The sequence below is a fragment of the Eleutherodactylus coqui genome, chromosome 13, assembly GCF_035609145.1.
Source record: "Eleutherodactylus coqui strain aEleCoq1 chromosome 13, aEleCoq1.hap1, whole genome shotgun sequence".
In the NCBI taxonomy this organism is placed as follows: Eukaryota; Metazoa; Chordata; class Amphibia; order Anura; family Eleutherodactylidae; genus Eleutherodactylus; species Eleutherodactylus coqui.
In genome coordinates, this window is record NC_089849.1 from 45752570 (window position 1) to 45767570 (window position 15001).

A 15001-nucleotide genomic window follows, 5' to 3' on the forward strand; every position below is an offset into this window, starting at 1 on the left:
ATGGGTCAGTATTAGAGATGAGCGAGCGTACTCGGAAAAGCACTACTCACTCGAGTAATTTGCTTTATCCGAGTATCGCTGTGCTCGTCCCTGAAGATTCGGGGAGCGCCGCGGAGCGGGGAGCTGCAGGGGAGAGCGGGGAGGAACGGAGGGGAGATCTTTCTCTCCTTCTCTCCCACCCGCTCTCCCCTGCTCCCCACTGCGACTCACCTGTCGGCCGCAGCGGCACCCGAATCTTCAGGGACGAGCACAGCGATAAAGCAAATTACTCGAGCGAGTAGTGCTTATCTGAGTACGCTCGCTCATCTCTAATCAGTATGATTACTACTAGAGATGAGCGAGCATTGCCTTTAGCGAGTACCTGCCCGCTGGAGATGAAATGTTCGGGTGCCGGAGTGGGGGAGCGGTGAGTAGTGGCTGTCAGCAGGGGGGAGAGAGAGGGAGAGAGAGATCTCCCCTCCGTTCCTCCCCGCTCCCCCCCACAGCTCTCTGCCCGCCGCCGGCACCCGAACCTTTCGTCTCGAGCGGGCAGGTACTCGCTAAGGGCAATACTCGCTCATCTCTAATTACTACCATACCGAACTTGTATAGGTTTTTTTTGCTGAACTATTTGTATTTTTTTAAAGATATTTAATTTTTAAAACTGTTTTCTGTCTGTCGGATGTGGGCCGTCACTAAGGGGTTAAGGGGTATTCCTATGGTGGCTTTTCATGGCTATGCTGTTACCATAACTCAGCCCGTGAGGTTTTGTAGCCCGTGTCCCCCTATGGAGCCTTCCTCTGTTGCATCGCGGTCGCCGGCACTGTTTCTCTTCTGACCGGGGATTGAAAAATAGAAGAGTGCCGGGGACTGAGAAGAAGCTGCGCGGAGCTCTGACGGCGCTTCTAAGGTGATGTATCCTTTTTTTCCTGCTGCTAGGGCATTTTGTCGGAGTAGGACGTATATTTTGCACACACCCCACCCCGAATATCCGCACATGTGGTGTTACAAAGTCATGCGACTTTGTAGCACCACATGTCACTTTGTAGCGCTGCAAAATCGAGAAACCGCAGCGATATCACATGGGCCAGTGATGCGATATCGCTACGATTTTCTCGCGGCGATACCGTGTCACCCAGTGAGAAGGCGGGATGGGGGGGGCTAAGTTCCACAAATTAACCCCGCCCCCGTCCCGCCGCTCCTCATTGCAAATAGTGGAGAGGGGGCGGGAGTTCAGTCCCTGCTCCTGGCTCTTCCATCCTCCCCCCCCCCTCCCCCCGCAGATAAGGACGACGTATATCGGCTCGGCGTGAAAACCGAGCCGATATACGTTCGTGTGAATCCAGCCTAAGGGTGCATTCACACGACCGTATATCGGCTGGCTATTCACGCCGGCCGATATACGGCGTCTCTCTCTGCAGGGGGAGGAGGCTGTAAGAGCCGGGAGCAGTGCTCTGAGCTCCCACTCCCTGTCCGCCCCTCTGCACTATTTGCAATGAGAGGAGGCGGGCAGGGGTGGGGCTAATTCCCAGAATTTAGCCCCGCCTCTCCTCATTGAAAATAGTGCAGGTGGTGGAGAGGGGGCGGGAGCTCAGTTCCTGCTCCCGACTCTTTCAGCCTCCTCCCCTTGCAGAGAGGGACGCCGTATATCGTCTGGGCGTGAAAACCCAGCCGATATACGGTCATCTGAATGCGCCCTAAGCCTGGGGTCACACGGGGCGGATTCCCGTCGGACATTCCGCGGTTTGGCCGCAGCCAAAACCGCAAGATTTACGACGGGAGAACCGCCGCGGAAAAGCCCGCGGCGGCTTTGAAGCGGCCCGGCCGCTCGCTTTTCCGCCGCGGCCGGCGCTCCCATAGAGGAGAGCGCGGCCGCGGTGGAAAGAAAAAAAGAATGGACATGCTGCATATTCTGAATGCAGCTGCGATTTCAGCTGGACTTACCGCAGTGGATTCTGAGAAATCTCGTCCACATGGCTGGCTAATCCCGAGATTAGCGGCCGTGGGCGGATTTGCCGCAGCAAAATTCCGCGCGGAATTGCCGCAGCAAATCCGCCCTGTGTGAACCCAGCCTTAGGGCCAGACGTCCAGTCCTGACCACAATAAGGAGCTGGAAGTGTAATAGGAGGTTGATTCCAATGAGAATGAAGCTGACTATTACACTAACGGCGATGAAAACATCCCCAAATGATCAGCTAAGCGGAGGGCACCTGAGTTAGGCCGCCTGCAGACGAGCGGAAATCCCGCCGCGGGATTTCCCGCGGGATTTCCGCCGCTAAAAGTCTGCATAGGAGTGCATTACAATACGCACTCCTATGCAGACGGCCGCGGTTTGGCCGCGCGAAATCTCGCGCGGCAAACAAACCGCGGCATGTTCTAATTTCCTGCGGGGCACGCACTCACCTGGCCGCCGGCTCCGGTCTGCGCATGCACCGGCTGCGCGGCAGCCGGCACATCAAAGAGCCGGGGCTGCCAGGCGCGGGTGAGTACGCGCTCGCCCCTGCAGGCTCTGGGGTCGGATCGCGCGGCGAGATTTCTCGCTGCCGGATCCGACCCGCTCGTCTGCAGGCGGCCTTAAAGTCATAAAATACCCCTTTAACTCCTTAGAGACCAGCCTATTTTGTGTCTTAGGACGCCTTCACACTTGTGAGGAAATTGCGTGTTTTTTGAGCCATACAAGTATGAGGATAGCCCCCTGCACACAGGCGGAAATCCTAGGCAGACGGATGCGATTTGTCCGCGTGAAATCACACGCGGAAAACTAACCGCGGCATGTTCTATTTCTATGCGGGTCTCGCAGAGGCTCGCACACAAATGTCAGTAGTGCTGCGCCGGCTCCGCTCTGCGCCTGTGCCGGCGGCCGGCACATCACATAGCCCAAGCTGCAGGAGCACACTGGTCCCTGCAGGGGCGCGGGTCAGATCCCGCTGCAAGAATTCTCGCAGCGGCATCTAACCAGGCCGTCTGCAGGCGGCCTAAAAATGCAGAATTATGATACCAATGATTTTCAATGGTTTCATTCCTTTTTGCGTTTTGCGGTTTTTTGTTTGTTTTTTAAGCTCCCATGCTTCCCTATGAAGTCTCCTTTTTATCACATTACAACGCACGAACTTGCGATTTTTGCTCAATCTGTTTTTAACATTAGAAACTCCTTTTGACTTTTGCACGAGAAAATCGCGAGCGGCAGCAAAATGAGATTGTTCTCAAGAAAAAGTATCGCTGATGCTCAAAAATCACGGAAACAAAGATGGGATTTTCTCGCGGCAATAATCGCAATCGCCAGTGTGAAGGAGCCCTCAAGGACCGAAATCCCATAACCCGCTGACATAGCCGTATAAGGTCTTGCTTTTTTTGGGACAAGTTATACTTTTCAGGGCTCCTTCACACTGGCGATCGCAATATCGCCGCAAGAAAATCACGGCAAACGCACAGCTTTGTTCAGGCGATTTTTTTAATGTCAGCGATGCTTTTTCTTGTGAAAAATCATGTATCGCATTACTGCCACTCACGATTTTCTCGCGCGAAAGTCAATAGGAGTCACTAATGTTAAAAACGCATCACATCACACAAAACATTGCAAGTTCCTGCGTTGCGATGCGATAAAAAGGAGGCTCCATAGGGAAACCTGGGCTAGAAAAAACACAGAAGCATAGTACATGCTGCAATTTTTTGTAACGCCACACCGGATGATTGAAACCAGCGCAAATGAGAATGAAACCATTAAAAATCATTGGTTTCATAATTCTGCGTTTCACTCACTCTGTATTGCCGGCTCTATTGAATTGAATGGGTGAACATCGCGCTCCTCTGTGACAGCTGTGGCAAAGGATAGCGGGCAGCTCTCTTTTTGAGCATCAAAACGCCCGTGTGACCGAGCCCTTGTGTGCCGATAAACGCTGCTAGCAGCGTTTTTTTCCACCGTGCCGCTTGCTTAGGTCACGCAAATTTTTGAACGCATCAGTTATGCGTTTAAATATTCGCACGTACAGACGCCCGTGTGACTGAGCCCTAAAACTGACATGTCAGGAGAGGTGAAGGTCCTCTTTCAGGGTGCATTCACACTTGGCGAATTTGGTGAGGATTTCCTACAGCGGAAAAATCTGTGTCAAATTCCCCATCAAAATCTGCATCATTGATGTGGATATTGACATTGATCTGCAACAGATTTCACACTTTCAATTGCAGGAGTGAAGTCTGATGTGGATTTTGACTCTGAATTTGAGCAGGATTTTTCTGTTGTGGGAAATCCGCACCAAATCCACTACGTGTGAATGCACACTAAGGCCTCATGTCCACGGGGAAAATCAGGCCTGCTATGGATTCTCCATGGAGAATCCGCAGCGGGTCCTTCCTGCCCCGCGGACATGAGGGCTGAAAATAAGAATAAACTCACCTGCTGCGGGCCGTGCGTGTCTTCCCTTCTTCGCGGCCGGATCTTCTTTCTTGGGCCCGATGGATGTGCTCGGCACGCCGGCTGCGTGCCGCACGCATGCACCAAGCACATCGGCCAGGCCGAAGGAAGAAGTTCCACGAAAGGAAGGAAGACCTGCATCACCCAGAGCAGGTGAGTTTAATTCAGGTGCGGGAGCCGTCCCCGCGGGAGACCCACACCTAAATGGAGCATGTCCGGATTTTTTTCTGCACGCGGGACCCGTGCCTGCAAGGAAAAATGACATCCGCAGGTATTTAACTACCTGCGGGTGTCTAATGCATCCCTATGGGGCGCGGATCCGCGTGCAGGAAAAACGCTGCGGATTTAAAATCTTAATTTGCCAGTGGACATGAGGCCTAAGGGTGCAGTCACATGGTGGAATTCACTGTGTTATTTTTTGCATGTCAAGAAGCGAAATGATGCGGAGCCTCTTTTCTTACTCACTCGGTCCCCTGTTTCTGCTATGTCTTCTGGCAAAGTCAGCACATGCACGGCGAGCTGGATTCTTTTTAGAACGCTATGCACACACTCCAGTAGAGATGAACTTCCTTCTGAAAAGTCATGCTTCTTGTGCATGGACTGACTTTTTTAAACGAGTATGAAAACAAGCTTCCCAGACCTCATGTCAAAAAAACTATAAGCACCACAACTTAGTTTATGGTGCTTATAGTTGATGACAAGTTCCCTTTAAAGGAGTTTTCTGAGACTGAACAGCGCAGGAGCTCCAGTCCCAACAGCTGCAGCAGTCTCCTGCCGTTCATTGTACCTGCCACCGGTCAGCCAATCACTGACATTGGCAGCCACAAACCATTCCTGACATCGCCCCTCAAACCTCCATGTCAACAATTGTATGACAAAATCTATGTATCTGTATGTACTGAATGACCAGTGAGGCTGGTCTCACACGGGCTACAAAATTGCACAATTTTGTAGCGATGCGACAACGTTACAAGACGCATGTATGTGAAGCCCATGGTTTCCTATGGGTTCTTTAACATGAGTGGTGTTTTGTAGCTTGCTACATTGCGAGACTACAAAATCGCGGCATGCTCTATAGGCCGCTTCCACACGGGTGACAGCGATATCGCTGCTACAAAATCACTGCAATATTACTGCCATGTACACACAATTGTGCGGCGTCAGTGATGCTTTTTTCTAGTGTACATTGCAGCGATTTCACTGTCGCCCGTGTGAATGAGGCCAGATGGTTATGTGTTTTCTTACACAATTCATTAATTTATTACTTGCTGTTACATTGACAGGCACCGCGGACTGGGCCATTCAGCAACTACTTCTAATAACGTTGTGGGATTCCTCTACGTAGCAAGCACTGACTTGCAGTAAAGAAGCCGTCATCGACAGGTTCTACCAATTTGTTTACATGTTTCTGATGCACATCAGGCTTTAAAAATCTTTTTGTCTTGTGTCAAGCACCAGTATTCATCTAGAACTATATACATAATCAAAGGAACATCCTTGTTTCCCGAAGGCAGGACCTGTTGAATAAAAGCAGTTATGTAATTATATTGCTTTCCTCGTGCCTTTATGTGTATTGTTTGCCAAATTGCTTTTTCATGGCCCTTTTTACTCCCGTCTCATAATCTTCAGATTGGCATCTCATGTAATCATTCATCATCTTCTCTCAGCTTGTTTAACGGCTCATAAGAATATTCTGCATAATGAAAGAGAAATTTAGGCAAAACTATTGTCAGCAGATGAAGACTCCTGGTTGCCTTCTCAGTTATGTTTTTGAATTGCCTAACGAAAAGCTCCAGTATATCCTCCATGATTCCAGTTCCACACCTGTAGAAGTTGCATAAATTCTCTGGTGTCTGAAGGGACCGTTGACTTCTATGTCTGAAAACATAGTAACTAGAGATGAGCGAGCGTACTCGGATAAGCACTACTCGCTCAAGTAATTGGCTTTATCCGAGTATCGCTGTGCTCGGGTCTAAAGATTCGGGTGCCGCTGCGGCTGACAGGTGAGTCGCAGCGGGGAGCAGGGGAGAGCGGGCGGGAGAGAAGGAGAGAAAGATCTTACCTCCGATCCTCCCCGCTCTCCCCTGCAGCTCCCCGCTCCATGCCGGCACCCGAATCTTCAGACCCGAGCACAGCGATACTCGGATAAAGCCAATTATTCGAGCGAGTAGTGCTTATCCGAGTACGCTCGCTCATCTCTAATAGTAACGTTATTTTAAAAAGCATAATGTGATTTTTCTCAGCAAGAGAAACCAAGTAATCTTGTAGATGTAAGACCTTTTAATGCCTAATACAAATACATGATGCTATAGCGAGCTTTCCAAACTATGCAGGGTTCTTCCTCAGGCATGTGACTGTTGCCGGTATCAAATATAGAACCTGCATTAGAGCCCAGATGCTACAAACTGGGTTATCATTTATTTGACACATTCTGATCATGGTAAACTTAAGTGGATGCAACTTTTCACGCAGTTTATGGTCATCTAACAGCCTATGGGCTTATTCACATGAGCATATATCGGCCGCCGTTTTCACGGCCGGCCGATACACGCTACCATCTGAGCTGTCTCTCCCCTCCCTCCTCCTCCCAGGCTCTCTGCCTCTCTCCTCCCCTCCATCTGTTTGCAATGGGAGTGGGCGGAGCTAAGCTCCCGCCCCCTCACCGCCCTTATCCGCAGCCAGCAATTGGAGGGGTGGAGCTAAGCTCCACCCCCATCCCACCTCCTCTCATTGCAAACAGCGGGAGGAGAGGAGAGAGGCAGAGAGCAGGTGAGGGGGAGGGAAGGGGAAGACAGCTCAGATGGTAACATATATCGGCTGGCCGTGAAAACGTTTAAAGTCCTTAGCACTGGAGGTCTCCTTTTCAGCAGCTTTTGTAATCCACTGCCTGTCGTTAGGAGTTTGGCTTCTCTAGTAATAGGGATATGGGGACACTAATAGTTACTACATGCAACAGAGTGACGGGTATTTAGATACTGCCTTGCAGCAGATTGGATGTGCAAGGCAGCATGGAAAGTATGGGAGAGGAAGTCCCAGTCAGTACCGTACTGGCAAAATGGCTGCTTAGGACACCTCCTATCTGTAAATGGATTGCAAAGAGCAGTATTGCAGTGTATTATCTGATCATTCATACATTTGCAAGTTCAAGTCACTAACAGGGACATAAAGAAAGATTTTTTTTTTCTTAAATCAATTTTTGTGCACTTTTCCTTTAAAAAAAAAGTGCACATTTGGTATCAATGCATCTGTAATGACCTCTGCAATAAATGTAACACACTTTTTATCCTACATAGAAAGCGCTCGTAGAAAAAAAAAGTCAAAACACTTTATTTGTTCAATTTGCCTCTAAAATAATGCAAAAAAACTAATGAAAATATACTCCCCAAAAATGGTACCAAGGTTAGAAAAACATGGCTACTTTTTCAAACAGTGCCACCTTTGTCCATAGGGTTGTGTGTGGAATTGCAGCTCAGCTCCATTGAAGTGAATGGGAGCTGAGCTGCAATACCAGACACAACCCATGGACAAGGGTGGTGCTGTGTTTGTCAGAAAGCAGCCATGTTTTTCTAACCCTGGACCCTTTCTATCCTATTAGTAACTGCAGCTTGTCACACGAAAAAAACAAGCCCTACACAACTCCTTCCATGGAAACAAAAAAGTTCTAAGTCTTTGAATGCAGCAATGCGAAAAGCAAATTATTTTTCAAAAAATATTTTTTTCTTGTGTAAAAGCCTAAAAAAACTGTATAAAATTTTGGTATCGTCATAATTGTACTGACCTGCGGAATAAAATTATCATGCAATTTATATCACATACTGAATGTTATAAAAAAGTAATGGCAGAAGCAGGGTGGTGTAATGGTGGTGACAGACAGGCAGTACACATTTTTAAACCGAACTTTAATGCTTTGTTTTTCCTCTCCATAGGAGAGCTCATTAATAACACGGCCTTTTTTGTGCATAAGGGCACAACGACTTTGGGCGGATTTTCATCTCCATTTTTCAAAAGCTATAACTTTTTTATTTTTCTGTCGACATAGCCGTATAAGGGCTTGTTGTTTGCGTGGCGAATTGCAGTTTTTATTGGTGCTTTTTTGGGGTACAATGACAATATTGCAGAACTTTAATAATTTTTTTTATCATAGCAGGGAGAGAAACCACATCAATTCTGCCATAGATTTTTTTAAAATTGTTTTACCGTGTGTGAATAACGCATTTTTTGTGAGGCAAAATGAAAAAATAAGCATTTTGCCTCAGTGTTTAGGTTTATTTTTTACACTTTTTGCCGTGCAGGATAAAAAGCATGTTCAATTTATTGTATGCATGGTTACGGATACGGCAATACCAAATATGTGGGATTTTAATTTTAAAAAAAAAAGACAATTTCTGCTAATATGGGAAAAGCTCAAAAAAAGGGGTTCCTTACATTTTTATTACATTATTTTTATCTTTTTTTACCCTTCTTTTTCGCCCTGTGGTGTACTTGCACCGCAGCACCTATGATTGCTATGATAATGCATTGAAGGATTCTGTCCTGCAATGCCTTATCACTTGTTACAGCGATCATAGGCAATGGTAATGAAGGACGCCTGTATCTGGCGCCCTGTTGCCATAGCAATGCGTCGGGCTCTCTGCGATTTCATGGCGAGAGTCCGATGACGTCACAAAGGGAGCGCGCTCCCTCTGTGAGCCCTTTACATGCTGCGATCTACATAGATCACGGCAGGGAAGGGGTTAACAGCGGGTGTCACTGCTCCGATGCACCTCAGCTGTTGCAGCGGGAGACTGGCGATTAGTGACAGCTGGCTCCCGCTGCCGTATAGCGTGGTATCTCTTATGATCTTGCGCTATCCCCAGGACGTAAATGTACGTCCTGTTGCATTAAGTACCCCTCTGCAAGGACGTACATTTACGTCCTGTGGCAGGAAGGGGTTAAACATATCATAAAACATCTTGTGCAGAACATTACTTCTCATATCTCAGGTACATAGCGTGCGACGTCTGGCATCAGCAAGTCACCTGTATGCTGAATACTGGCCATTGGCTTCTAACAGGGGAGTAACTATAGAGGATGCAGGGGATACGGTTGCACCCGGGCCCAGGAGCCTTAGGGGGCCCATAAGGCCTCTCTTCTCCATATAGGAAGCCCAGTACTATGAATAAAGCATTATAGTTGGGGGTCCCGTTCCAGGTTTTGCATTGGGGCCCAGGAGCTTCAAGTTACGCCTCTGGCTTCTAATGAATCTACTTCACATAGATCAGACCTTTCTCCACCCCTGTAGGAGCTGCATATCTACAACCGGTATGCTAGGCATCTTAGATGCCACAATTTATCTCAAGGACTACTAGTTACATTGTGCTACATAAAAACTAGAAAGTAGATTCATGAAGGGGACTGCAGTGACAGCAGTTGAAGTGTGAGCAGCAGGGTATACTGCTCCAGCAGTGGCCCCAGTTCTGAGAGAGGGGACAAGAGGGAGGCCACAAGGAACGTGGCGGTGGCCACAGAGGACATGGTCTCCTGTATACTGTATCATATATATGCAGAACAGTCTCCGACATATAGTGCATACTGTTAGAAATGTGTCGGCCCTTGTCCGTCATTGAAGCTAGGTAAGGAAATCTTAAAGTCAAACGAGAGCTGACACTGGATTGGAAATTGGTAATTTTCAAAAAATTGCTAATAAAATATTCTTGACAGTTTGCTTTTACGTGTTTCTGTTTAGTAACTCCAAGGAAACCACAATATGCTTTCCCCCCCTAAAATAAATAAGGGCTGAGGAGTGTACGAGTGGCAGGGAAATTGGATTGGAAAGGGTTAAAGTAGGAAGAAAAGAACAACTCTGGAATACAAACTTTAACTCTAGCACGTAAAAAACTGTGCAGATTACGAGGGGTCAGAAAAATAGGAAAATCTACATGAAAAGCTGAATTGATATAACTCAAACTGTGTGCAAAAAGCAATAAAGACCTGGACTGCTGTTAGGTAAAAACATACAGTCGTGTGAAAGAGCCCTTACATTGTAGATTAATTTACCTGCAGCAGATAATAAGAATTGGTATTTATTTTTGACAACATCTTTACTTAGCTACATGTAAGACCTTAGGGTGCATTCAGATGAGCGTGTTTATGTGCCTACATACGTGCGCACATAACCACGCGTCTATTAGAACCATTGGTTCCCTATGCTGTGTTCACATGTCCATGATTTACAGGCGTGTAAACGCACGTACCTGCAAAACATAGGACATGCGTGCACCATTGGTCCATGGTACGTGTCGATATTTCCCGCGCAGAGTCCCCTCATCACTGAACACTATGACAGCACTGTCACAGTGTTCAGTAAAAAAAGGGACTCCCCGCAAGGAGTAAAGAATCCCCTGCCACAGCTGTCACAGCACTTAATATAAGCCCTTCCCTGAAAATCTTCACTAGCTGTAGTAAAAAATAAAAAAATATATACTCACCTGTCTGCCGGTGTGGGGGCTCAGGCGCGTCTAGCCGCTTGTCATTCCAGCACTGTAATGAAATTCTTTCAGGAGGCAGGGATTTAAAATCTCCGCCTGCTGAAAGAGCTGCGTCTGATTGGCTGAGGGCTTAGCTAATCACAGGCAGCGCTCAACCATTCACTGAATGACAGCTGAGCGCTGTGACCAATCACAGGCAACGCTCGGCTGTCATTCAATGAATGGCTGAGTGCTGCGTGTGATTAGCTGAGCGCTCAGCCAATTAGATACAGCCCTTTCAGCAAGCGTGGATTTAAAATCCCCACCTATTGAAAGAACTTCATTACAGTGATTGGACCCAAGCAGCTAGACGCGCCTGAGCCACGGCAGCGTGGAGAGGTGAGTATTTATTTATTTTTATTTTTTACACCAGATAGGAATGATTTTCAGGGTTATATTTAAAGCCCTTTCCTGAAAATCACTGCAGGGCTTGCTGGCAGACCATTGCTGTCAATGGAGCCACCGGCAGCAGCCGCGGCCCTATTAAAAGCAATGCTGCACGGACCTGCATTTACATGTGTTTGTGTACGTACGTGGGTTTGCCTTTTTTTGCGCACCTATGTACGCACCAGCACATGCTCGTGTTAATGCACCCTTAGGGTTTATTTACACGAGCGTATACCGGCCGGCGTTTTCACAGCCAGTCGATATATGCTTCCATCTAAGCAGTTCTCCCTCCCCCTCACCGGCTCTCTGCCTCTCGCATATATCTATATTACACCCCAGTTCAGCACTAACAACCAATCAGGTTGAATCAGGGAACCCAAACAACCAATGAGGTTGAATCACACAAGCCAAACAACCAATGAGGTTGCTGGAATTGCTGTATGCTGCCGAACTGGGGTGAAATATAGATATATGCCTGCCTCTCTCCTCCACTCTGGCGTTTGCAATGGGAGTGGGTGGGATGGGGGCAGAGCTAAGCTCAGCTATGTCCCGCCCACCCCCATTGCTAGCTATGGGGAGGGGCAGGAGCTTAGCTCTGCCCCGTCCCACCCACTTCCATTGCAAACCACTCAGAGGGGAGGCTAGAAGCAGAGAGTCGGTGAGGGGGAGGGAAGGGGGGGGGGGAATGCTCAGATGGAAGCGTATATCGGCCGGCCGTGAAAACGCCAGCCAATATACGCTCGTGTAAATAAGCCCTTATTCAGACTAGCATATTCAATTTCGATCCACAAAAACAGACTGATTGTAATCCATGTATATTTCCGTGTGTCATCCATGTGCATTGCATGTCTATTTATTTTACTATTTTGCGTAATTGATTTTTTTCACATGCAAAAAATAAAAATCCGTAGGCTCAATTCCTTTTTTCTAGCATTGCTTAACAACAATCTTTGAAAAATGACGCATATGAATGTCAACCATGTGCCCTTATTTTTTCTGCGCACTTGAAAAGGTGACCGTCATATGAGAAATTTTACCAGAATAGGACATGCTGTATTTTGGTTTTTGTTCTTTACATGGAGATCATCTGTGTTAAAAAAAAGGCTGAATAACCCTATGTGTGCTGTTGTACATCCGAACAGGCATTATATCTATGTAAATATGCGCTAACACACAGAGATAGAAACATTAGGCATGTTACAAAATTATAGAATGTTTCAATTGCTATAGCAGTCATTTGCATTCAGTAAGTGTTAAAAATGGCGCTGGGTGTATCTGGAGACTGCTCTCCGAAATCTAACTTCAGAAATGAGTGAAGATCCGCTTGTTACCTGCAGGAAATTGGTGTTATTTGATGTCTGTCTGGCCTCAAATCAAAGTGCAAAACTGCCTTCCTGGATGCGTGCAGCTTGCAGGGCAGACAGGGTGAAAGCGCAGATGAGAATTGAGATTATCCATGGGACTGTGACCCGCACTGTCCTTTTCTTGCAGCCTGATTGATGACTTAGGTTTAATTCAGAGGTGGATATTGATCTGCATGCTGCCTGGTCACCATGTGTGACTAAGGTATCTCCTACCTTATGGCAGTAGTGCAGACTGCCTTTCCAAGTCTCAATACCATCAACCAGTTTTATTGACTGTTTTATTGACAGCACTGTAGCCTAATGAGGAGCAGAAAAGCACACTTCATTAAGTCCATACAAGTGACATTCTGTACGAACAAGAAGAGATTGTCATATAATAGTGCGTAGGATGCATAAGAAGTGGCTAATCACTTCGGACAGTGTCTCAATCTGCATTATTTTATTAGTGCTCTAATCTAATATGTTGCTTTTTAAGGCTGGGTTCACACATCATATAAAAATTACTCCGTGGAACAGGCCTTAAAATCTGCACGTGTTACATGCAAATTTAATCGGTTTTGGTGAGGACTGAGCTGCAGATTTCACTTATTACATAGTGAAGGAAATCTGCAGTGAAAGTCTGCAGGATTTCGGCAACAGATGAGGCAAGTTGTAGATTTTCAAATATACAGCATTCATAGAATAGTAACATATTATGTAAGACTGAAAAAAAAGACGTATGTCCATCCAGTTCAGCCTATTACCCACCAATGTTGATCCAAAAGAGGGCAAAAAAAAACAAAACAATGTGGTAGAAGTCAATTTCCCTCATTTAAGGGAAAAAACGTGTTCCTGATTCCAATCTGGCAATCAGAATAATCACCGACCCATCTGAAGTAATTATTGACTATAACATGTAATACTGTATCGCTTAAGAAAGGCGTCCAGGCCCCTCTCTTAAACTCTTTTATCGAATTTGCCATCACCACGTCCTCAGGCAGAGCGCTCCATAGTCTCACTGCTCTTACAGTAAAGAACCCTCTTCTATGCCAGTGTAGAAACCTCATTTCCTCTAGATGTAGAGGGCGCTCCCTTGTTAAAGTCACAGTACTGAGTGTAAATAGATGATGGGAGAGATCTCTGTATTGTCCCCTAATATATTTATACATAGTTATTAGGTTGCCTCTCAGCCGTCTTTTTCTAAACTACATTTTGTTAACCTTTCTGGGTATTGTATCCCACCTATTCCATTTATTACTTTAGTTGCCCGCTTAAGCTCTCATATGTCATTCTTGATTACCGGTGCCCCAAACTGTCCACAATATTCTATATGTGTTCTGACCAGTGACTTGTAAAGAGGAGGAGCAATGTTCTCATCATGTGCCCCTAGACCTCTTTTGATGCACCCCATGATCCTATTTGCCTTGGCAGCAGCTGCCTGACACTGGTTGCTCCAGTTAAGCTTACAGTTAAGTAAAATCCCCAAGTCCTTTTCCATGTCAGTGTTACCCAGTGGTTTCCTATGTGTAATGGTGACATGTATTTCCTCTGCCCATGTGCAGAACTTTACATTTATCAGTGTTAAGCCTCATTTTCCACTTCTCTGCTCAAGCACCCAACTTATCCAGATCCTCCTCTTGCAACCGCCTTGCATCCTCTCTTGTGTTCATTTCTTTACATAGTTGTGTGTCATCTGCAAATATTGCTATTTTACTGCACAATCCTTCTACCAGGTCATTAATAAATATATTAAAAAGAATAGGGAGTGGGTTTATGAAAACATTTTCACTCTTAGACTCAATGCTATAGGTAACTGTGAAACAACGTGGAATCCCTGGAATAAAATGTTCCCGTCGTGATGTAAAATACTTTGTTCTGACGTGTTAAACTCTAAATATAATTTCTATACCATTTTATAACTTTTTTTATCCCCGCCCCCTTATTTCTTGACATTTCCTTTTCTCCTTTAATTAAAAAAATCTTTCCTTCTATCCTTAACCTTTTTCTTAATATATAAAATGTAACTCATCTTTATATAAATCTTTGTATAATAAGAACTGTAAACATATTTTTGATGATATCCGATCATTAAGATGTAAATGCTGTTATTACGCTCTTTTGTGTACTATGCTACAATAAAAATGTATTGATATATAAAAAGAATAGGGTCCAAAACCAACCCCTGTGGCACCCCACTAGTAACAGTGACCCAATCAGAGTATGTACCATTTATAACCCCCCTCTGCTTTCTCTCACTGACCAGTTACTTCCCCACTTACACACATTCTCACCCAGACCAAGCATTCTCATTTTATATACCAAGCTTTTATCTGGCACAGTATCAAACGCTTTCGAAAAGTCCAGATACACAAGAT